General features: G+C 40.4%; 1 protein-coding gene across 2 annotated transcripts in view; it reads left to right on the plus strand.

The window, feature by feature from the left end:
• CALD1 (caldesmon 1) overlaps positions 1-25762 on the plus strand; it is a 130456-nt gene that overhangs the window by 64075 nt on the left and 40619 nt on the right. The gene's annotated exons all lie outside the window — the stretch shown is intronic.

Here is a 25762-nt window from a genome sequence, read left to right on the forward strand (position 1 = left end):
CCATTACAGATTCTGAGAGATTTAAAATAACTTTAACATGACATTGCATAGTTTAATTCATAAGCAGTAAGTGGGATAACTTTCTAGTACAATTAGAATGCCAGCTGACTGAAGGATAGGGGGGCAGTGTCAGGCCATCTGTTTAAAGCCATTCTGGTGACACTCAGAACCAACCTCGATGCATAGAGTTCTGAACCATCAATTCTCCACTAAGTTTGGGTGTTAAGCCAGCCCCAAAGAATAATAGAAAAGGGGATTATCCTCTTCTACTGGCATGCATGCATTTTCTGGAATGGAAAGATAAAGCTGTCTGATGATAAATTTTACATTTTAATGACAAGTGACATGGGGACTAAGAGAGAGACAGAGAAAATGAGAGATAAAAAGCATTCCACTTACTGCACATTTTTAGCCCCTACTCTTCCTCTCCACACTCCACCCCTCAAAACAAACAAACAAACAAACAAACAAAAAATACAGAGACAAGGTAGTCAACAGAGAAGGAATAAAGAAATACCAGCAAAAGAATATTTCCCTAGGTTTGTTCTGCATTTCTAAGCCTTCTCTGGTGTTAATATTCTCAGTGAAAAGGAGTTTAAGATCATTGAGTAGAAAAATCTTCCTGCCCAGTTCTCCCCTTCATGCTTGGAAACAACAGCCTGCCCTGGAAGACATAAGCACAGAGCCTATTTTCTATATGATGATGAAGAGGAGGAAGAGAAGGATGATAAAAATAATAGTAATAATAAATAATAATAATAATAGTTAGCACTCATACAGTACTTAGAATGTGCCAAGCCCTGTGCTAGTACATTACAAATATGTGTTTATTTAATTCTTCAACAGCATGATGCGTTGAGTACCCTTATCTCCCATTTTCGGTCAGTTCAGTCGCTCAGTCATGTCTAACTTTGGCAACCCCATGGACTGCAGCCCACCAGGCTTCCCTGTCCATCACTAACCCCCAGAGCTTGCTCAAACTCATGTCCATTTTACAGATGAGGAAAATGAGGCCAAAGAGGTTGATTCACTAGCCCTCTTCCTCCCTGTGTGGGTGTGTAATGCCTGGCTTCTGCCTCCTGGCTGACTCCCTCCCGGTGGCTCCCTCCTTTCTCCAGCCTGGATGTTATTCCAGGCCTGTACTTTCACAGCTCTATCCTCTGGTCTTTGAGTGGGAGAATCTGGCAGCAATTGTAATATGACATCAGATCCTGCTTGATGAGCAAGCTTCTCCTGGTGGAGCAGGGCTGGATGGGGTGAGACGAGTGGTCTGGTGAGGGTCTTTGATCTTTCATGACTCTTTACCTTAAACAACCCATCCAGGGGACTACAGATTGCTTTAAGGGCCCTACAAAGAGGCAGTGAGTGTACCTTTCCCCTATGGTGGGAGAGCTGTGCCATTAATAATCACATGGCTTTCTTATGCTATTTAAAAGACAATAAACTCTGAATAATTTTGACCTTTTCCATATCTTAACTTCTCAGTCCTGCCCTGTCAAAGAACTGAGACCTGAAACAAAAGAGACAAGCTATGTCATAGTTGTGCAAAGAGCCCAGACTTTGGTGTCAGCCAGACACGCAAGCTAAGATCCTACAGGTATAAGCCTGGGCGGGTGACTTGACTTCTCTGGGCCAGGTTTGTTCCTCTCGTCTGTAGAGGGGATCTGTTGTGTGTGTTCAGTGCTGTTGTAAGGGTTAGATGAGATGCCTCCTGTGCATTGCCTGACACCTAGTCAGTACAGGCAGATCTCACTTTATTGAGCTTCACAGATACTGTGTTTTTTACAGATTGAAGGTTTTGTCAACACTGCATTGAGCAAGTCTATTGATGCCATTTAATCAACAGCATTTGCTCTCTTTGTGTCTCTGAGTCACACTTTGGTGATTCTTGCAATATTTCGAACTTCTTCATTATCACTGTATTTGCTATGGAGATCTGTGATCAGTGACCTTTGTTATTGTTGTTGTTTAGTTGTTAAATCATGTCTGACTCTTTGCAACCTCATAGACTGCAGCATGCCAGGCTCCACCATCCTCCATTGTCTGCCAGAATTTGCTCAAATTCATATCTGTTGAGTTGGTGATGCTATCTAACCATTACATCCTCTGCCGCCCCCTTCTCCTTTTGCCTTCAAACTTTCCCAGCATCAGGGTCTTTTCCAATGAGTCAACTCTTCTCATCTTTGATATTACTATCATAATTTTTGGTATTTTTAGCAATAAGGTATTTTTAATTAAGGTATATAAATTGTTTTTTAGACATAGTGCTATTGCACACTTAATATACTGCAATATAACATAACATAACTTTTATGTGCCCTGGGAAACCACAGAATTTGTGTGACTAGCTTTATTGTGATATTTGCTTTATTGCCGTGGTCTGGAACTGAAACTGCAGTATTGCTGAGGTCTTCCTATACTGTACAAATGGGAGTTATATATCACCACTGAATAAGCCCCCTCACTTTTTTTAAACAATTTGTTTTTAAAAAAATTGTTTGCTTCCTTCATTCAAAGTCAAGGTTGGCTGGTCTTATACATTCCTCTTTTTTATTTATCACCAATGTTATTATTTCATATGGATAATGGCTATTGTGTTTGGATCATTAGCCTTAGAAATATTGAACTTAAAACTTTAACACGGTGTAAAAGTTGTTGGCTACAGCACCCAGAAGGCAAGGTGACTCCTGCAGCCACCTTCAGTCTCCTGGGGGGGCAGGGGGGGGGCGTAAGCACTTTTAAAAAAAAAAGTCCCTGAGGGAGCTTGAGGACTTAAAATCTCTGTGGTAGGCTTCAGAGCTCCATCTGAGCAGAACACCACAATTCTATGACATCATTGAGATGGAAGAGAGCATCAGTCAGAATAGTTCAAAACTACAATGATGTCCTGACTCTGAACGTAAGTCACGCATCTTCTCTGAGCCTGTTTCCTCAGTGGCGAACCAAGGATGATAGCCGTGTCTGCCTCACTACTGACAGCATGTACATGCTGAAAGTGTTTTATAAACTCTAGTTAAAGTTAGAATTGTGTGGATGGATCTGAGTTTCTGAGTTGGCTCTGAAAACAGCTCAGCCACTAAACAGGATGGGATTGACAAGACAGCCCTGCTGACACAGATCATAACAGGGCGGCATCTCATTTTGACTTGGAAGCTGTTCCCAGTTGTACTGAAGTCCTAGGGAAAAAAAAAAAAAAAAGCCTGGTTTAAGCGGTGGAACACTGTGAAAAAAGGAACAAAGTGGTTAGCTAGGACAAGAGTCAGAGCATGGAGAGGGGAACCTTTGTAGCCAGGTGAGAAGTAGAAAGACAGAAGGAGTCAGGGCTTTTATTTTGCTTCAGGTTCAAAACCAAAGACACAAATGATGCCTCTAGGTTCAGGTATATGCTTTAGAACTGGGACAGGCCATCTAAGCCTAACCCTTCTTCAGGTTAAGACCAGGTACTCACCGATTATACATATTCAACTCCCTGGAAGCATTCAACTTAAAATTTCCTTGCCTGCATTTCTAAGTTTCAAAAACACCCTTCCAAAAAAAAAAAAAAAACTGCATTTAAAAAATATTAAGATTGTGTTTTTTTGGTTTGGCTTTAAAAAAAAAAAATTTTTTTTAATCCAAAACCATAATTGTGGCCTACCAAGATGGATTCTCCTCCCATTCAGAGAGGATTTAATTTTTCCAGTCCCCTCCCTCAGTGCCTGTTACCCTCTGCTCATTTTTGATGAACTGCACATGTTGTAGAAGCCACTCCTGGGCCTCAGACACGAGCAGTCTCCCTCGCCACTGCCAGTGTCCTAATAAGGGAATGAACAAGCTCCTATTGGTGAGCTAAGAGGAGTCAGGCGGTGGATGATATTTTTGCTGATTGAGGAGGATAAGGTGTGGTTTGGCAGGTACCTCGTTGGTTTGGCTGGCTCCCGAACTGGTTTTTTTTTTCTTTTAGAGTTCAAATTCTGTCAAACAGGCACTCAGAATTGTTTTCTCGCTTAAAGCTGAGCTGAGCTTCAAGAGTATCATCTTGACACAGATCATCCATGACGGGGGAAAAGATAGGAATTTGGAGTGAGATGAAGTTTTCATTCTGAATGGAGGTTGAGGGACTGCCACCAGAAGGAAGGTGGCATCAGACTCAGTCAAATTTGGTCATGGAGAGAACAGGCAATAGACACTCAGCATACTTAATCAGTGTTTCATAAGTTTAAAATTTTTATCTGCACAAAAATATTACATAACATTCACTTGCTGCCTGCAAATATTGATATGCCCTAATTTTAAAAAATAAACAAAAAGGAATATCTAGGATCATAAGGACAAGTGTCCCCATCTATTTCCACTCTGATCTCAAACTACTTGCCCACTATTCCTGTCTCCACTCTTGTTTTTTGAATGACTCTCCATTGCTGTTTAACATGACTGCATCTGGCCAGAACTGTTCCTCAGTCACTCATTATGAATCAGTGTTTCTCAACCTAGAACCACTTGGGGAGCTTTAATGCCTGGATCGTAACCCACAGTGGGCCTGATTTAATTGGTTTGGGGCACAGCCTGGGCAGAAAGATGTTTAAAAGCTCCCCCAGGTGATTCTGATGTGCAGCCAAGGTTGAGAACTGCTGCTCTGAATGCATCCTCTATTGTATTGTCTAAGGTCCTGGATGGCAGGCCCAGCGTCTCTTTCTTTCTGATGTTTTGAAACCTCTTTAAAAGAGAATACAACATGTATATGAAACGAGTTAGACAGGTTTCTTCTCAGGTTGGTAAGTTCAGTTCAGTTGTTTTAAACCTAACAGTAGAGACTTGTACTTTCAACCCAAATCAACTTTTAGACATATGGGTATCATTTGAACTTTACTTTCCATGCATGTAAAAGAGTGAAATTCTCGGCCAGCTAGTCAAAAAACAGTGATTCCATTTTAAAGGCATAAGTAATGATGTTCTATTTTAATGTTTTCTCTGTGTTTATATAAGCTATTCATCTCTTGATATTTAATTTAGTTAATAAATGCTCCTTTATTTGATTTTTCTTCCAATATTAACCAAACTTCACATCCTGAAACTATGAACTTGCTATCTCTAGCAAGGATAGGATGATAAGACTGAGAAATTTTTAAAAACTATTTTTAAGCGATCCATCTTTGGAAACAAGAGGATCTGAGAGTGTAGTACCACCATGGAGAGAAGTTTTGAATTTTGGAAAAGCCATGATTAATCGAATGTCCAAAATAACTTATTACTCTCAACTTCTTCACTGGAAATTTCATTATCAAAGAAAAAGTTTATTTAGAAATTCAGAACAGCCTACACTCTAATTTATATGGAATATAGATTAGAAAACCATCACCTAAAAATTGACTAGCAAGTTATGAACATAGATGGGATTACTTAGGACAAGTATGTTGAATAAGACTAGCCCTGAGGAAGACACAGAGGAAACTGCAAAATATTTCATAAATGATAGGCACAGTATTTCACATAGGAAAATATGGTCAACAATGTCAAAGACCTCTGTGAGCTCATTTAAAATGGGGTCTGGAAAGGGCCACTGGACGCTCTGTTCCAAAGTGTAGCCCTAGAGAGCACAATTCAGTAATACAATGTCATTGGGGATTATGGCTACTAATGCCTGGATCAAAAATAATCAACCTAGTGTTCAGAGACATTTAATTGTTGTTGTTGTTGTTCAGTTGCCCAGTCATGTCCAACTCTTTTTGACCCCATGGACTGTAGCTTGCCAGGCTTCTCTGTCCTTCACCATCTCCCGGAGCTTGCTCAAACTCGTGTCCATCAAGTCGTATCCTCTGTCATCCCCTTCTCCTGGCTTCAATCTTTCCCAGAATCGGGGTCTTTTCCAATCAGTCAGTTCTTCCCATCAGGTGGCCGAAGTATTGGAGCTTCAGCTCCAGCATCAGTCCTTCTAATGAATATTCAGAGTTGATTTTGTTTAGGATTGACTGGTTTGATCTTGCAGTCCAAGGGACTCTCAAGAGTCTTCTCCAACACCACAGTTCAAAAGCATCAATTCTTGAGTATTTAATAACCAAATTGAAATGTTCCCTTTTTGTTTGTTTGTTTATTTTGATCAGCTGGGCAAGTGGGTAATATGTCTGGAAAGTGTTAGTCACTCAGTTGTGTCTGACTCTTTGCAACCCCATGGATTGCAGCCCACCAGGATCCTCTGTCCATGAGATTTTCCAGGCAAGAATACTGGAATAGGTAGCCATTCACTTCTCCAGGGGATCTTCCCAACCCAGGGATTGAACCCTGGTATCCTGCATTGTAGGAAGATTCTTTACTGTCTAAGCCACCAGGGAAGCTCCAAGATGTCTGGAGATAAAATCACTTCATTAGCCCTTTGTAGATATATCTCTGGGTGAGTTTAGGTTAACTACAAAGTAGATTAAACTAATTTAGAAGCCTAACTCTGGAAATAGATGTAAAATAACAAGACTTCCCATGATACAGTGGAATTAGCTATTTTTGATTATCTTAACGATTTATCCCATGAGTTACAGAATCTGTTTTGACTAGAGCACATAAAAATATTTCTAAAGGACTGCCTAACTCAAATTCGCTTAGTTTACCTACTTGTACTGAAGTATTTTTGCTTTCTATGCACATTGCAAAAGGCCAAAACCAATACTAGGCTTGATAGTGAGAGAGGAGAGAGAATGTAGAGGGATAGAAGGATTTTATAAGGGAAAATGATACAAGAGGGAGTGATGGGAGTTGGGGCAGGGAGGCATGTGCCAGAGTAATAGGAAAACAAAGAGCTTCTGCTCTGCTCACAAACCATGCCGAGGCCAGTCCTGGGACAGGAACAGAGACAGGCCGATGGCAGGTGTACATGTGCACACACTCACACACACAAGCCTCTGAAGCAGGCCAGGATCTGCAAACAAAGGAGAAAACACTAGTTGACTCAGTTTAACTTTAGTCCCTGACTATTGACTATATTCTAAAGTCAAATATCTTTCCTGTTCATAACCATTTGGTTCTTCTTATCCAGGAAAACATACATTTTCCAGCTCTAAACTCAGAGTCTAAGTCTAAAGTCTAAGAGGATTTCTGTATGTAGTTACAACATAATCTCATACATAGTGAAAATAGCATTCAAATGAGAAACACATTTATAATAAGTGCATTAAAATTTTGGCATTTTTGACCAGTGAGCTACATTTTCCAGGTACCCACAGAGACGCTGTAAGATGGCTTTGACTAATAGCTGTTCCCAACTTCTAGCAGGAAGGACTTGAGAGAAATGTGAGGTATTGGGGTTCTACCTCCTGCATTTTTTTTGCTAACCATCTTCTGTCTCCAAGCGTAGCGTGGAAGCTGCCACTGGCACTCCCAGTTCCAAGCAATACGGCTGTCTTCCATTGCTTCATAGTGTTGAAGTTCAGACCTGAGAGGTGCTTTCTTCCCACTGTGAATGATTAGGCTTCAGCTGCTGGAACTCATGGTCAGAGAGCAAGTCCCATGGCCGATGCAGTATGGCCATGGGCACAGCTAGATTTCCTGATTCATATTCACAAGCCAGTGTAGAGTGTCTGCCTTCTCGGAGACTCACAAAACTTCTGAATGAGTGTGCATGTTCATGCACACGTGTGCCTTTGGGACATCCTTTGGGGGTGGCTTCTAATAAAGCTCTAATCACTCTAAACATCATTTTCTCAGTAAACACTTGTGAGCCTCGTGTAGAATTGTTGGCCTTTCCCTGTTCATGAAACTCAGTCATATCTCATTGATCTGTCCTTTGGGGAAGCATTATTGTCCTGTATTTGACACTAAAAACTTTTAAATAGCTTCATGTTGACTTATTTTGTCCTTTCCATATGTGATTCAGTTAAATCCACATAAACTTAGGCAGTTCACCTCCTATGCAAGGAACTCAATTAGCCTTCATCATTGTTAATTAGCCATATTGCTCACTGTCTTTTGCTGTATGCCTTTCTTGAATTTATTACTAAAAATACTTATTAAATACGTACCTTATGCAAACACATTGGGGAGGAGGTCTAGAAATAGGTATAAAACATGACTCTTGCTTTCAATAAACATGAAATAGTATGAGAGAGAAAAATGCATGAGTGCTCAATCGTGACCGACTCTTTTCAACCCCATGGACTGCAGCCTGCCAGGCTCCTCTGTCCATGGGATTTTCCAGGCAAGAATACCGGAGTGGGTTGCCATTTCCTTCTCCAGGGGATTTTCCCAACCCAGGGATCAAACCTTCATTTCCTGTGTCTCCTGCATTGGCAGGCAGATTCTTTACCACTGAGCCATCAGGGAAGATGTACAAGAGATAGATGTTACACAAAGAACAATACAGCAATATTGAAAAATATCTGGAAAAACCACAGAGATTTCAAGGAAAGAAGGAGTTCCTTCCAGTTGACTTCCATTATGTCTGGTAAGACTCACACAGATCTGAGCTGGCCCTGAAGGGTAGAGAAGCGGCCTCTAGGTAAAAACAGAGAGGCGGGAAGAGCGCAGTCAAAGAGCAAGCAAGAAGGTATAAATGAAGTTAAACTAATAGGAAATGAAGCTTGCCTGATGCTTATTATGCTTTCTGGCCCAGACACCTTCACGTAGTTCCCATTTCCAACCATGTGTGACTGGTCTTGAAGGAAGAGCAGGAGTTCCCCCCGCAGAGGTGAGGTGACCCTTGTCCTTGCCCGTACTGTGACTCCTTGCAGTTTACTTGTAACTGGGTAAGTGCATCTACCGACGGTATAGCTTATCTAGTTTAAAGTAAACTAGCCTTTGTGAAATGGATTCAGGTTTCTGGACTCAGAAGGATTTCTGTGGAAGCTGCAGCCTGACGGGAATATTGACCATGTGAACCCAGGGCAAGTCTGAGAACGAGCTCCAGGTGTCACTAATGCTGTGAGCTTGTAGGAGTGCTCCGCTACTTAGCCACGCACGTCACCTGTGCCTTTGAGTGAAGAGCTTCCCACAAAGAGTGAGGAATGTAACTGTTTCTAGAAGAAGCTCATGCAGCAGAGAAATCATTTGGGAAATAATCCTATTGCTTTGTGACTTTTTTTTTGGTCTGAAAAGATGTAAACACATAACCTACCTAAGACTATTGGTCTTCATACCTCACCTTGGGACCAGCCTTTTCTAATCTATTAAAAGAAACCTCCCAGACAAAACATAACAGTGGATTTGAAGCTGTTTATTTAAAAATGTAAAACTAAAATAGCTTTGGCTGACTTTAAGCGAACAACTGGTTGGTAACATGACAAACATAAATTTCCTAGGCAAATTTCACCAAGAACTGCATAGTTGGTGGGGGAGATGGACTCTTATTAGTATAATGCGTAAAAATGCCAAGCCAAGTTATAGTTGTCATTTAAAATCAACTATCAAAAATAAATTGAACTTAAAGACAGATTTTCAAACTACTGATCCAGCATGTTAAACTAAGAGTTTTCAAAAAATATTTTATGAACACTAACAAATTAAACTTATTTTAAATATTCTATTTTGTTGTCATTATATCGTTTTCTGTTTTATAAATCTATAAACATTTAAACAGCACTACATGTATATTACTTATAAATAATTGAATATATACGTGTATGTGTACGTGTTCATATACATACATAAGCATATATGTGTATATACATATGTATTTTCAAATTTGTGGGAAGTACCCTCTCTGTCATAATTACTCAACTCTGTATGTGACTGCTTTCACATTTGAATGCCAATCTGGGAATGACTATGCTCCAATAAAACTTTGTTTACAACAATAGAATGTGGGCTGGATTTAGCCCTGGGGCCATAGTTTGCTAATCTCTGATTTAGATGACTGGAGCCGTTTGTTAATCTACAGAACACCCTGAGAAAGCTGAGCATAGTGTCATAGGTTTGAAAGAAAACAAATATGGAATATAAAGACCTGGGTCTAGTCCTGATTTTGTAATTGCTTGTTTGAGTAACTTTACCTCTTCAACCCCATGTTACCATGTATAGCATAGATTGAAAATAACCTCCAACATTCCTTCCAGTTTAGTTATTCTATGTTTTTAATATCTTGCCAGATTGCCACAGTGGTGGATTGCACCTGAGATTTGATGAACAAGCAGAATAAGTCAAAATTTGATTTACTCTATGTGGGCAAAGTTGAGACAAGATGGGTGGAGAATGTGGCAAGAATATAAAAGAATATAATGCCACTCTGAAAAATTGGAAATCATAGTGTATTGCTCTTGAAGGATCCTCCACAGTGCTTCTGTTCTAAATGATTGTAGGATTTGCTGAACTGAAGTCTCCTCTTGTAGCTAAGATTTATGAAGCCCTTGATATTGGGTAGCTGGCCCTTTAGTTCTCAGAGAAAGCTGTGGAGTGAAGTGAAACACCTGGAGTGGAGACTGAAACTAGAAAAGCCTCCCTGTGTGTTTCCGTAGGGCCACTGCCAGGGAAGAAGCCTCCCGCCTTAAGCTTCGTAAAATGGTCAGTTTACTCTTCCAGTTACTGGAAGCTGTCCTTCTGCGTGTGCCAAGCACAACTGGAGCCTCACTAATACCCTTCATGTACTCCAAGCCCCAGCCAGGCTGGATTGTTTGCTTTCCCACGTCCATATTTCTGACTCTGCAACCTTGCAATTTGAGCTCTTTGTATGCGGGAGGATCCCTTTCTGTCCCCCCAGCCCTAGTACTAAAGGTCTACACTTTCTCCATGTACTTCTCTGATCCCTTAGCTGGAATTGCCTTCTTCCTCTTCTAAACTTAAAATCATTTCCTCAACATTTCCTCTGATATTTACTGCAGTCTACCTACTATTATGTTCTTATACATTTTTTAGCTTCCCTACCAGATTACAAACTCTTTTCAGGGTTTCCATCTTGGTTTCCACCTTCAGTGGCTTGAATAGAGCAAATACTCAGTAAATGTGTGTTGAATGAATGCATTAATTCCAGTCACCTAGGTGTCAATTTGCGTGTTACGAGTAGCATTAACAATCAGCACCCCAATACCGTAAGTTAAAATGCCACATTCATATCTGGCACGTCACCCACCACTTCTTCAGAATCTAGACTGCTCATGGCCCACCACTCTGATGTTCCACTTTGTCCTTTTCAAAGTCTGTGTTCTGCGTGGATCAGTGGTTTGGTTGTAGAGAAGAATATACGCAAGATTAGAAACCTATAAGGGCTTTCCTAGTGGCTAAGATGGTAAAGAATCTGCCTGCAATAAAGAAGACCCAGGTTCGATCCCTGGGTCAGGGAGATCCCCTGAAGTAGGAAATGGCAACTCACTCCAATATTCTTGCCTGGAGAATTCCATGAACAGAGGAGCCTAGTGGGCTGTAGTCGATGGGATCACAAAGAGTCAGACACGACTGAGTGACTAACACTTTAACACACTTTCAGAAACCTATAAACCAGTGCCAATGCTGTAACTTTGTAATTTGTAATTAAAAATATATTTTTTAAGTTGGTTATCTCCCCTACTAAAGCAGTGCCTCCTGTGCTAGGTAACAGTTTTAAAGAAATAATGATTGCACTGGTATCTACTCAAAAGATTGCATAAGCCTTGTTGGTTTACACTCTGCTGTTGGGATATCAATCTGCTGGTACAGGACAGGTACCTCAAGCAATTAAAGTGTTATCCAAGAATGTTTCTAATGCCCATGTCCCCATCTCTCAGAGCCCTGGCTGTCTGATTCTTAAGCTGTTGGTGATTCTAATTCGATTAACACGTATAAATGTGGAAGCTTAGCTATTGAATATTACATTAACTATTTAAGTGTTCACATTTTTAAAGGGTTCTTCTATTAACTTTAACCATGGAAGAAGGTTTTTATCTGGTTTGGTTTGGTCAGGCTGGCTTTTTAACCAAATGACAACAAATAGGTGTCTGCTTTATCCCTTACCCATGGTGCAGGTCCCAGTGTAGGTAACATTTCTGTTGACTGAGGAGATGATCCACCAAGCGCAGAGCAGACCCCTTGACTTCTTTTCCTAACAGTAGGGAGGTTGGGCCCATCGGCAGTTGTTGGCTCCCAAGTTCCCTGCAAGAATAAGTGTTCTTCCCACAGGTCCAAGCTTCAGGATTTGGCCTTTCATTTTCCATTTCCTGTCTCTATCCAAAGTTTGTCTTTCTACTTGCTACTACTTGTAAACAAAACTCTGTGGTCCTAGCATAGGCAGGGAAGCTAGCCAGCTGGATGTTAGGCATGGGTATGTGTGCACTCAGTCATGTCTGACTTTGCGCCTCCATGGACTGTGGTCCACCAGGCTCCTCTGTCCATGGGATTATCCTGGCAAGAATACTAGAGTGGGTTGCCATTTCCTACTCCAGGGGATCTTCCTGACTCCGGGATCAAGCCTGCATCTCCTCTGTTGGCAGGCGGATTCTTTACCACTAGTGCCACCTGAGAAGCCCACAGATGTTAGGTAAGGTTGTGGAATACCTCTAGAGTTGGGGAGGCAGTAATCACCCCTCCAATGTGCTTTCTTGTTATAACAGTCCCTTCACTCACCAGAGTTGCCAGAAACCATGCTCCAGTGTCATATCTCTCAGTATATTTGAGCTTTTGGTTTCTGAAGAAGAGAGGAGGGAGAGAAAGGAGGGGTGGTGATGGGAGGCTATGCCACCCAAAGGGAAATGGAGCCAAGAGAGAGCTAGAAAAGAGGAAATGAATGCTAAATCTTTTTCCAGTTGAGAAAAATGAGAGTGGAAGCACGAAAGTTCCAGAGGGCACTTTGGGGGGAGGAGAAGATCATAAAAGGCCTGTTATGAAAATCCATTACCCATCAATTTCCCTGCATTAAGCCCTGCCTATGTAGAGAGGATGCTGAGAATCCTCTCAGCTGACACAGGACATGTGACTTAAGTTAGCATTACCCACATGCCATGTACCATTTCACCATCAGCATGTCTGAAATACTGCTTTCCCTTACAAGAATTCCTTCTAATTACTCACAGGTTCATCATCTCCTCTTAAGGACATCTTGTTTTTGTTTTCCCAATCACTTTGTTTCTTTTGTCCAATGTTTAGCAATGTGATAGCAGTACCATAATTCAAAGCCCCACCACGTGGAATTATGGGCCTTTGTACTGCATCATATAAGTATTTCAAATTTAGGGGTAATATGTGAATTTCTAGATCACACTAAGACTCATCTAAAATGAGTTCATATATTCACATTTGAAGATGGCATTGGAAATTTCTGCTTCTAGGAGATTGTTTTTGACTGTGAAAAGAATCTGCTTGTTTATATATCTGTGGTCAGATGTAGTTACATCCAAATTGGCCTTTGGGTGGGGTTTTCCCTGCACCTGGTTCTCAGGTCGGGTTTTTTTTTTTCCAATCAGTTGTATATCCACGTTCAGACCTACATGCGAGAGAAAGAACTGGCAAGATGTAGCATTGCCAGTCATAGCTACCTGGGTCTGATGAATTATTTTATCATGTTTTATTTGAAAATAAATTACCTAGGCCCAAGGTTTATTGTCCACATCTATTATGCACATTAAAACAAGATTGTCCTTTCATAGATACCTCAGAAACAGCCCCAAGTCAGATTTTACTTTTGACTGATAGCATTTTAAAAAGTCTAGATAGTATATTCAAAAGCAGAGACATTACTTTGCCGACTAAGGTCCATCTAGTCAAGGCTATGGTTTTTCCAGTGGTCATGTATGGATGTGAGAGTTGGACTGTGAAGAAGGCTGAGCGCCGAAGAATTGATGCGTTTGAACTGTGGTGTTGGAGAAGACTCTTGAGAGTCCCTTGGACTGCAAGGAGATCCAACCAGTCCATTCTGAAGGAGGTCAGCCCTGGGATTTCTTTGGAAGGACTGATGCTAAAGCTGAAACTCCAGTACTTTGGCCACCTCATGCGAAGAGTTGACTCATTGGAAAAGATTCTGATGCAGGGAGGGATTGGGGGCAGGAGGAGAAGGGGACGACCCAGGATGAGATGGCTGGATGGCATCACGGACTCGATGGACGTGAGTCTGAGTGAACTCTGGGAGTTGGTGATGGACAGGGAGGCCTGGCGTGCTGTGATTCATGGGGTCGCAAAGAGTCAGACACGACTGAGCGACTGAACTGAACTAAATTGAAGTTTATTAATGATCATATTTTATTTAAGATTCTTACTAGACAAAGAATCCTAGGTTGAGAATGAAGAAAAAGTAATGTTTATGAAAACACACGTAATAATTAGGTTTATTCCCCCAGCCATATTTTATACCAGTTGAATTTCAAATTAGAGTTAAGAGAGGAAAGTTTGGTTGCTTTATTTTAATTATCTTAGGAGCCACTTAAACATCTCTCTTACTCCTTGTCATTCATTTCAAATCAACGCTTAACTTGAATTATCAAGTGAGAAGTAAAATATATCTTCTCCATCATCAACCTTCTCTTTCCATAACTACACTTTCTAAACATTTATAAATTAAAAACTGAACTGTATCTGACCAAGCTTCTTGTTTGAATAGGGTGGGATCATGGGAGTGGTGCAAATTCAGTCCTGTTTGTGACAGAATAAATAGAGTTTACTTTATCTCAGGAAACTGCCATGGAATTATCCCTCCAAAATCCGTGTTTAATAGATTTGACAGAAGCATTGGTCTTTGAAAAAAATGTGAAAAAATAGCAATTCAAAAAGAAATAAATCCTGATTCTATTCATTTTATTTCTACTGAATATCACCAACCATCTGTGGAGTTTTAAAAAAACATGGCACCCATTGGATAAAAAATTAGACATCTATCTCATCCAAACTAGAATCTCAAGAAATGTTTGGGAAACCTATGTCTCATCTGTCATTGTAAACTACAGGTATTTATATAAATATAGATGAATCTCAGAAGCATACTATTGGGTAAAAGAAACTAATCACAGGATTCATACAGTATGATTATATAAAGTTCTAAGGCAAAACTGAAAACTGAATTGTTTAGGGGAACATCTGTTGGGATAAAACTACAAAGAAAAGCAAGAAAATAATTAAAATAGGAAAAAAATCAGGCTAAAGGTTATTTGGAGGCCTTAAAAAAGAGAGGCGGATGGGATTGAAGAAGAGCATGTAAGGCCCTCCAGGGTGCTGGTGCGATTTAAGCTGGGTAGAAGGCACATGGTATTTGTTTCTTTATTTTTCTTTTAAGTGGTCATGTACTATACACTCATTCATAGGTAAAATATATTTCATGCTCAACATCTTTTAATTTAAAATACCGATCCCAAACAACTAGAGTTCATCTTTTAAAACTTTCCTGTGACTATGTGTATCAATTCAGAAGTAAGTCTCTAAGCTTAGGAATCTGCCAGGGCAGGACCATTCTGAGAACTCTGTTCACATAAGCCCTTAGCCATATAAACCTGAGTCACAATCAGAACTCCCTGTACTCCCCGATACGTGATCGATCAGACCCGATCTATTTATCTGACAGGATGTCACGGTTATGATTCTAAGAACCAGCCTGCTCCGAGAGTGTGAGGAGGCAAGTGAAAAGATTTTTCTCCCACTGCCCGATGGTTTTTTCTTTCTAATGTGTTCTGCAACAAATGTTTCCCCATCATGGTCTGTGGTTATAGAAACGTATGTGATTGTGGCCGTCACCATTATATAAAGCACATGGTAAGCTGGTGGTGATGACTTGTGGTGACAACATATATAGAAGAACCCTGAAGTGTGCAAGCACGCAGTGTCTTACTACTGAGAACCAAAATTTATGGCTGGTTTGCAAACTTAGTAATTCTCAAATGTGTGTGTATGAGGAGATGGGGTGGGACATACCTTTCTTCCTAAGTAAACTTCTTCAGAGTATCATATCCACTTGCATGCCAGCACTCCCACAAAAGGCATACCCTGACATAGCAATGAATCCTACAGTGAAAGTCAGCATATTTTTACCTTCCCTACCAGGAAAAAAAAAAATATATATATACACACACACACACACACACACACACACACACACACACACGCACATTCTAAATGAGAGGGGCTTTCTTTCATTTTGGCGTGCATTAATTACTAATAGACCAATTGACTAAACATATTCTGACCTGAAAATACTTTTATTTTCTTGATTTTTTTTTCCTCCACTGTAGTTTTCAATGCCTTTCTTTTAAGGAATCCAAGGAAAAACATTCAGAATTGGACCTCATGTGCATTAAATGAAGCCACATCATTTTACAGATACCACATATAAACAAAATCATATTTAAGAGCCTGGAATGTATCTATAAACCTCTTTTTAACTTTCAAATACACAATAAATCTGTAGAGCAAATATGACTCATTTCAGTAGCTCAGGATATTTTCCCTCCTGATCACAGCATTGCCCGAAATTTTACTGAGAACATTTGAGCAATTCACAGAACTAACTGGATATGTTCGGAGAATCGCTTGCATTTCATATTATGAAAAAAAAAATCACTGGGGTTTTTGGTACATGAAAAACAATACTGAAAGTATGTACCAATCATTCTGCCTCCTAATAGCTGATGAGTATATTTTCAGCCCATAGGAGGTTTTAGCTCTAAGTTGGATCCCATTGTAAAACCCAGGTCAAGACAATGACATTGTCAGAACCAAGAATGATGGAAATCAAAGAAATGTAATTGACTAAGAAGTTGCCCTTTGTGGCTAAACCCCAGGCTGTCTTCCTCCTGAATCTGGCCTGCATAGGGAATGTACAGCTGCAGAAAACTGGGGGCAAAATCATGTTTGGGGTTGAGTATCTCAGTTACCACCTGGAATCTTTTTCAGCCAGCACCACCTTCTATCAGATGACTCCTTGCATGAAAGCAGAGTTATGGAGGGCTACAGGGAGATGAAAGCTGAACTTGGGCTTCAGCTAAGTGTCTACTGGCCTGCAACTTACTGTGAATCCACAAATGATGAGCTACTGGTAGGAGTCCTTCTTTCAGGTAGCGAATTTATTTGTTCTGTTGGAATTTTAGTTGCAACATTCTCTTTTTAAAGTAGAAGAATGTGGCAGAAACAATCAAGGGACGGACAGAAAGACTTGGAAATTTTGATCCAAATGAGCTCTCTTTACGTCTTTTGTACACAGGCCTCATTTTAGTGCCTTGAGCCTTTTGTTTCCTCCGAGGTTTCTGTCACTTAATCAGTGGGTCTGCTTGTGTGCTTACCAAGAACAAAGAATGTTAAAGGGTGGAAAAGGGCTTGAAGGGGAAAAGTCCAAGTCTGTTCAGTGGCACTCTGGTAATCTTCTATATACCAGTGGTTCTCCAGCAATGAAATTACTGGAAGAGTCCCAAGTTTATATCCACACCAAGTGTTTTCTGTAGTCTGATAAATAATTTTTTAAGGTATGAAAAACTGTTCTCCAAATATGTATTAATACACTGCTTTATAAAATACAGATTCCTTTCTATACAGTATTGAATTTATAGGCACTTTATAAGACATTTTTAATAGATAACAAATGTATAAGCAATTATTATAATATTTTATTTTTTCTTGATATTTTAAAGGGATTCACATTCCTCATGTTACTAACTACTGCTATAAGATATGGAAAATTAAATCTTTTCTGTAGTGCTCTTAAACTTTTAATAAAATCAGCCCTCTCATAAAAATAGTTATTTTTTTTCTTGTTCTATTTTTAAACATGGTTTCCTGATAAGAGATCTTGTTAATAAAATGTTATTGCCAGAATTTTTACTTGAAAGTTTAAGGATCGTGTACTAGAATCTCAAATCAGAAAACAGCAAAAAAATAATTTTTTTAAGAAAAAAATCAAAGGAAATTGAGAGTAATATTCTTCTAACTATGGAGAACATGGGGTTAAAAAAACTCTAAACTGTAGATGAAATCATAAAAAGAATTTTGTCAGTGTTGAGCAAGTCTTAAGAAGTGTTTTGGAGAAGATGGGATTCAGGGGACATTGGGGCAAGCTGACAGCTAGTGGCTTGCTCCAGTATCTGACTGTGGAAGCCTCTGCCACTTCCTCTTTCATCTAGTATACATTTAGACCCTAGCCCAGCCAAATGTAAAGACACTGAGTCCTCAGTGGTTTCATTATTCGCCATGTCTGCAAAACTTTTATTTATTTGAACTTTCTATCTAAAAGGCACAGCTTGTAACATGATTACTGTGTTACTTGAATACACTGAGGCAATAGAAGTCTGGTGGTAAAGACTTAAAAAGTCTTTGGTGTGAAAGCCACAGCATTCCAAGAGAGTTTTCCCAGTGCATAGATCTGTTTTTTCTTATAATATAACACCAGGACATTTAGGCAGTGGTTCTGGGAATGGAAGAAAAGCCAGTCCTTTCTGCTTTTTTCATACCACTGACACAATCAAATAACATCATGTCATTACTATTGACTTTTGAGATTGGTCAATACTTATTCACACACACACACACACACACGCACACACACACACACAAGATCGTCTCATCTGATGTGCCATTTTGCTGCCCTCAGCACTTGCCTTCCTGCGGTAAGATCAATCTCACCTTTCTCCAAGTGTTCTCTAAAACACGAGGAATGGCAGTTACCCAGAAACAAAGAGTAATGCTCCAGAGTAAACCTGCTTACACCTACCCTGGGTGGGAAAGTCATGGATTCTGGTTAATTGAACATTTAATTTAATAAGAGGTGCTTTACATATCACTTGAGATTTTGTTATTGTTCAGTTGCTAAGTTGAGTCCAACTCTTTGCAACCCCATGGACCGCATTCACCAGTCTTCCCTGTCCTTCACTATCTCCCAGAGTTTGCTCAGACTCATGTCCAGTGAGTCAGTGGTGCTATCTAACCATCTCATCCTCAGCTGGCCTCTTCTCCTTTTGCCTTCAATCTTTTCCAGCATCAGGGTCTTTTCCAATGAGTTGGCACTTCACATCAGGTGGCCAAAGTATTAGAACTTCAGCTTCAGCATCAGTCCTTCCAATGCATATTCAAGGTTGATTTCCTTTAGGATTTACTGGCTTGATCTCCTTGCTCTTCAAGGGACTCTCGAGTCTTCTGCAGCACCACAATTCAAAAGCATCAATTCTTCAGTCCTCAGCCTTCTTTATAGTCCAACACTCACATCCGTACATGGCTACTGGAAAAAGCATAGCTTTGACTATACAGAATTTTGTTGGTAAAGTGATGTCTCTGCTTTTTAATATGCTGCCTAGGTTGGTCATAGCTTTCCTTCCAAAGAGCAAGTGTCTTTTAATACCATGGCTGCACTCACCATCCACAGTGATTTTGGAGTCCAGGAAAATAAACGTCTGTCACTGTTTCCACTTTTTCCCCTTCTAGTTGCCGTGAGGTGATGAGACTGGATGCCATGATGTTAGTTTTTCAAATGTTGAGTTTTAAGCCAGCTTTTTTCATTCTCCTCTTTCACCCTGATCAAGTGATCATTTGGGATTACTCATTTTTAAATAAAATGCATTTGATTAAAACCTTAATAAACATAGTTTAATCTTTCTCAGATGATTCAGAGGAAATCCGCTGCTTGTGAATCATCTGGGAACATCAGTTATCTTTGTAGGATACAGTAGACTGGTTACTGCCAGCATCTGCTGAAGTTTCACAGAAAGAACAAATGGATTGTTATGCTTTCATTGCAGCCCACTGGGTGGTTAGGTATGATTTTTACTGGTCAGCAGCATTTCAATACATGTAAATGTGGTGTGTGGAAAATCAGAAATGTTAACATTTTGTCTTTAACCAAAGCCTAAAGCAGTTGAGCTATCATGTGGGTGTATTAAGGATGCTGTGTTCTCATCTGTCTTTTTGAGTAAGTTCTTATTATGGTGAAATTAACACTCATATGTGACATACCTTTCTGGAGGGCAGTTTGTCAATGTGTATCAAAAAGCCTTTAAATGAGCATACTCCTAAATTCAGAAATTCTAACTTTTGAGGATATTTGCTAGATAAGTAATTGAACAAGTGGTAAAAGTATATCTATAGTGAGGTCCTGTGCAGCATTGTTTATAAGAACATAAATTTGGAAAAATTTTAACTGCCCGTTGGTAGAAAACTGGTTAAATAAATTACAGTACACCATATACATATATCTACTACATACATCCAGTCAAAGAATACAGTGTTGCTGCTGAAAATTATATTTTGTTAATGTGTTAAAATAGTAATAAATAAGGTAAATTACAGAAATTATTTCTAAAATAATGTATATATCATCATCCTACTTGGTTAAAAATTAAAATATCTATGCATGCACAGTTCTTCCCTGGTGGCTCAGATGGTAAAGAATCTGCCTGCAATGTAGGAGGCCTGGGTTCGATCCCTGGATCAGGAAGATTCTCTGGAGAAGGGAATGACAACCCAACCCATTCCAGTATTCTTGCCTGGAGAATGCCATGGACAGAGGAGCCTGGTGGGCTACAGTCCATGGGGTCGCAAAGAGTTGGACATGACTGAGAGACTAACACTTTCATGTAAAGATAGGAGACGTTCTGGTAGATTACATTGAATATTCAGTTCAGTTTAGTCGCTCAGTCATGTCCGACTCTTTGCGACCCCATGAATCGCAGCACGCCAGGCCTCCCTGTCCATCATCATCTCCCGGAGTTCACTCAGACTCACATCCATCGAGTCCATGATGCCATCCAGCCATCTCATCCTGGGTTGTCCCCTTCTCCTCCTGCCCCCAATCCCTCCCAGCATCAGAGTCTTTTCCAATGAGTCAACTCTTCTCATGAGGTGTCCGATGTACTGGAGCTTCAGCTTTAGCATCATTCCTTCCAAAGAAATCCCAAGGTTGATCTCCTTCAGAATGGACTGGTTGGATCTCCTTGCAGTCCAAGGGACTCTCAAGAGTCTTCTCCAACACCACAGTTCAAACGCATCAATTCTTCAGCGCTCAGCCTTCTTCACAGTCCAACTCTCACATCCATACATGACTACTGGAAAAACCATAGCCTTGACTAGATGGACCTTAGTCGGCAAAGTAATGTCTCTGCTTTTGAATATACTATCTAGGTTGGTCATAATTTTTCTTCCAAGGAGTAAGCGTCTTTTAATTTCATGGCTGCAATCACCATCTGCAGTGATTTTGGAGCCCCCCAAAATAAAGTCTGACACTGTTTCTACTGTTTCCCCATCTATTTCCCATGAAGTGATGGGACCAGATGCCATGATCTTCGTTTTCTGAATGTTGAGCTTTAAGCCAACTTTTTCACTCTCCTCTTTCACTTTCATCAGGAGGCTTTTTAGCTCTTCACTTTCTGCTAAATTGAATATTAATCATATTCATATCTGAGGGGTATGATTTTTACTTTCTCTTTTATACATTTTTAAATGTCTGGTTTAAGAAAACAATAAATGCATGTTACTTTTGGAGCCAGAAAAAATTTTAACAATTAAGTTTTTTCAATTTTGAAAGAAAAGCAATAAATCTCTGGTAGTAGTATGAAGGGTAGTTGTCATGGGAGAGGCCTGAAAGTTAAGCAGCCATTGTGTGCTCTGACCTTGGAGAGCTGATGTAGGGAGGCTCACCTTCAAAGAATTTCCACACATATCAAGTCATTTGGCATGGACACAATTTCACGTATAAAGTCAACTGGTAAGTCCTTGAGCCAGCAACTGGGCACATTCTGATTCAAAATACCATGAAATAATTTTGTCTCCTTCTTTGTTTTTAACTTTGAAAACAATTTTAACATGTTTCTTTATTAATAGCCATATGTATTAAATAGATAACTAATGAGAACCTACTATATAGCACAGGGAAAAAAGGAAGGTACAATCTGTAGGACATAAATTAAGCTAACCTTAAAAATACATCCCAATACACGTTGCTATGCTGTGCTGTGCTTAAGTTACTCAGTCGTGTCCAACTCTTTGCAACTCCGTGGACTGTAGCCCGCCAGGCTCCTGCGTCCATGGGATTCTCCAGGCAAGAATACTACAGTGGGTTGCCGTGCCCTCCTCCAGGGGATCTTCCCAACCTAAGGACTGAACCCAGGTCTCCCACATTGCAGGTAATTCCTTACCATCTGAGCCACTGGGAAGCCCATGAATACTGGAGAGGGTAGCCTATCCCTTCTCCAGGGAGTCTTCCCAACCCAGGAATCAAACCAGGGTCTCCTGCATTGCAGGTAGATTCTAAACCAGCTGAGCTACTAGGGAAGCCCCAATACACTTAGGTACAGACAAATACTGTTTGATTCCACTTATACAAGATATCTAGAATAGTGAAGTTCATAGCGTCAGAAAGTGCACTGGTAGATACCAGGGGCCGGGGGTGAGGGGATAGGAAAGGAGAATTGGGAATTAGTGTTTAACGGGGTGTTTAACGGGGACAGAGTTTCCGTTTAGGAAGGTGAAACATTCAGGAGATGGATGATGGTGAGAGTTACATGACAGTGTGGATATACTTAGTGCCACTGAACTAACTGTACAGTTCAATACGGTTAAAATAGTACATTTTATATTATATTTTACCACAATAAAAAACATTAAAAATAAATAAATGTCCTCAAAAATCTAGCTCTGGCAATTGTGTGTCCTAAACAAGAGTCTGCCGATGGAATGTAATGGTAAATTGTAAGCCAAATAGGAAAAGGAGTACGTCAAGGCTGTATATTGTCACCCTGCTTATTTAACTTCTATGCAGAGTACATCATGAGAAACACTGGGCTGGAAGAAGCACAAGCTGGAATCAAGATTGCTGGGAGAAATATCAATAACCTCAGATATGCAGATGATACCACTCTTATGGCAAACAGTGAAGAAGAACTAAAGAGCCTCTTAATGAAAGTGAAAGAGGAGAGTGAAAAAGTTGGCTTAAAGCTCAACATTCAGAAAATAAAGATCATGGCATCTGGTCCCATCACTTCATGGCAAATAGATGGGGAAACAGTGGCTGACTTTATTTTTCTGGGCAGAATCACTGCAGATGGTGATTGCAGCCATGAAATTAAAAATGCTTCTTCCTGGGAAGGAAAGTTTTGACCAACCTAAACATATTAAAAAGCAGAGACATTACTTTGCCAACAAATGTCCATCTAGTCAAGGCTATGTCCGTCTAGTCAAGGTTTTTCTAGTAGTCATGTATGGATGTGAGAGTTGGACTATAAAGAAAGCTGAGTGCCAAAGAACTGATGCTTTTGAACTGTGGTGTTGGAGAAGACTCTTGAGAGTCCCTTGGACTGCAAGAAGATCCAACCAGTCCATCCTAAAGGAGATTAGTCCTGGGAGGGACTAATGTTGAAGCTGAAACTCCAATACTTTGGCCACCTGATGTGAAGAGTTGACTCATTTGAAAAGACCTTGATGCTGGGAAAGATTGAGGGCAGGAGGAGAAGGGGACGACAGAGGATGAGATGGTTGGATGGCATCATCGACACAACGGACATGGGTTTGGGTGGACTCCGGGAGTTGGTGATGGACAGGACAGGCATGCTGCAGTTCATGGGGTTGCAAAGAGTCAGACACGACTGAGTGACTGAACTGAACTGAATTGAACTGAAGCCGTATGAAGTAAGAAGAGGCAGTGGAGATGATCTGGTTGTTCAGGGTCACTCCTCCAATGAGGAATCTGAGATGAAGGAAGACTGAGTGTGACCTGGCTGAGACAGATGGCAGATATAGGTGGTGTCAGAACTAAAAGCCAACAGCCTCCACCATGAAGCTCATTGGGTGGGTGGGAGGAGACAGTAATGTCTCAAATTGTTCGAGTGTAATGCGAAATTAAGGGCTTCAAATGAGATTCCATTTTTAGGAGAGGGGAGAATTTTGTTTCTGGCATAAAGTGTGCCATATGGAGCTTTTATGTGTCTTGCTTGTCTTGGAAAAGGAAGGCCCCAAGTAATAGCCAAGACCTCATGGCTGAACCAGAGATGTAGAAGGGCAAATTAAGACTTTCTGTTTGATTAGCTTGGGAAGCCGTCAGTAAGGACTCATTCTCCCTGCTGTGGTTAAAGTTGTCTATTGAGAAATAAGCCAAAGGAATATGAAGCCAGGAATCTGAAGACTGAAGCCAAACCACTGGGAAGGGCTTTTGACTGCAAACTACAATGTGATTGAATTAGAAAGGAACATTTGAATCTTGTCATGCTGTCACCTCGAATTCAACAAGTCTGAAATTGAACTCATCTTTCCTCCCAGAGCAGCTCCTCCACTGCACTTTCCTATTAACAACAAAATACTGCACTGTAGCTTGCCTTACCACAACACACCCGTGATTTCTTTTGATTATCACCCACTTCCAGACAAGGCAGTGTAACGCAGGTTAATCAAAGAGCTGCAAGCTAGGGAGAGACCAGTTGTAGAAACCAGGTTTTCTGAATATTAATCTAGTTATCCTTTAACTGTATCACACTACCCTTCTCTCCATGTTTGTGGAAATAAACCAGTCAGCTTTATAGAATTACTAAGTGACAGTTTATTTATATTGGCATTTGAATATTGCACACCAGCACATTTTAGCAAGTATGAAGTCAGAGTTTCTTAAGTAGCAAAGAGCAAACCAACCAACCTTCAGAACTGTTCATCTTATTTTGTAAGAACCTAGGTCCAAAAACATTCATAGCATTTGTATTATTGAAGTCAAAAGATGAAGTACTGGATCTAAAAATACCTAGTTTGTAAATCTAACAGGAGCAAACTTCATCTGTCCTGTTAGGTTTGTTTTGTTGGTATAAATTGTATGATTTCATTTGTAAATTATTTTAGCTTAGTCATGATTGATAGGCATGTAATGTTTACATATCTGCATTTCTATTTGTAGATATGTAAGTAACACTGTTTAAAAAAAAAAAGCACGTGAACTCTCCAATGTAAAAAGCAGTCTGGTGGTCAACGCAGCTGCATCGCAACCCAGGGAACCATCAGGTCACCCAGCACGGTCGTGCCTTCCCAGCGCTCTGTATCTCAGTCATAGCCCTCCCTCCAGAGCAGCCAGGTTAACCATGTAGGCCTTCTCCTTTTGAGTCTGGGCATCTGCAGCACTCCAGCTCCAACTCTTGGGAATAAATATTAGAGGAAACATATCTAGTGATTCCGATTGTATAACTTCCCTAAATAGCTCTTTGCTTCAGATTAAACCAGGAAAGCTAAATATCACATATGCCTGTGAAACCCTCTCTGCCTCTTCTACTTGCTATTGTTGCTGTTGCTGTCCAGTCTCTAAGTCGTGTCGGACTTTTTGTGATCCCATGGAATGCAGCACGCCTTAGCCCACAGATTCTATCTAAGTACACACCTGTAGGCTCCCATAAGGCACCCAGTGTGAGGGTGGTGGGACACTAGGCAGTTTTAGAACAAAAGAGGGGGCCATAGAGGGCACTGCCAGTGGCTCAGTGATAGAGAATCCACCTGCAATGGAGGAGACATAAGAGACGCAGGTCAGATCCCTGGGTCAGGAAGATCCCCTGGAGGAGGAGATGGCAACCCACTCCAGTGTTCTTGCCTGGAGAATCCCATGGACAAAGGAGCCTTGCAGGTTGCAGTCCAGGGGGTCACAAAGAGTCGGTCACAATGAGCACACACACAGAGGGCACTGCCCTGAGTGTGAAGCCTCTTCTCAGTTGTCAACAACACCTTCTTTCTTCCATGAAAAGGAACTACAAAGGAAAAAATAAATCCAAGCAAAGAGGATGTCCTGCTCTGGTTTTTAGTTAGCTGTTTGGCTTGTTAATACCAGATTCCTGGCTTGGTAACATAACTTGATTCTTTTCTGACCTTTGTGAAAATATATCCACAAATAATTCATACAACATGCTGAATCTTTTCGATGAGTGTTTTGATTACTTTCAGTGCAATTCTTTGGATTTCTGCTTCTAAATCTTTACTAATCATC

This window comes from Budorcas taxicolor, chromosome 4 (assembly GCF_023091745.1).
Source record: "Budorcas taxicolor isolate Tak-1 chromosome 4, Takin1.1, whole genome shotgun sequence".
Lineage (NCBI taxonomy): Eukaryota > Metazoa > Chordata > Mammalia > Artiodactyla > Bovidae > Budorcas > Budorcas taxicolor.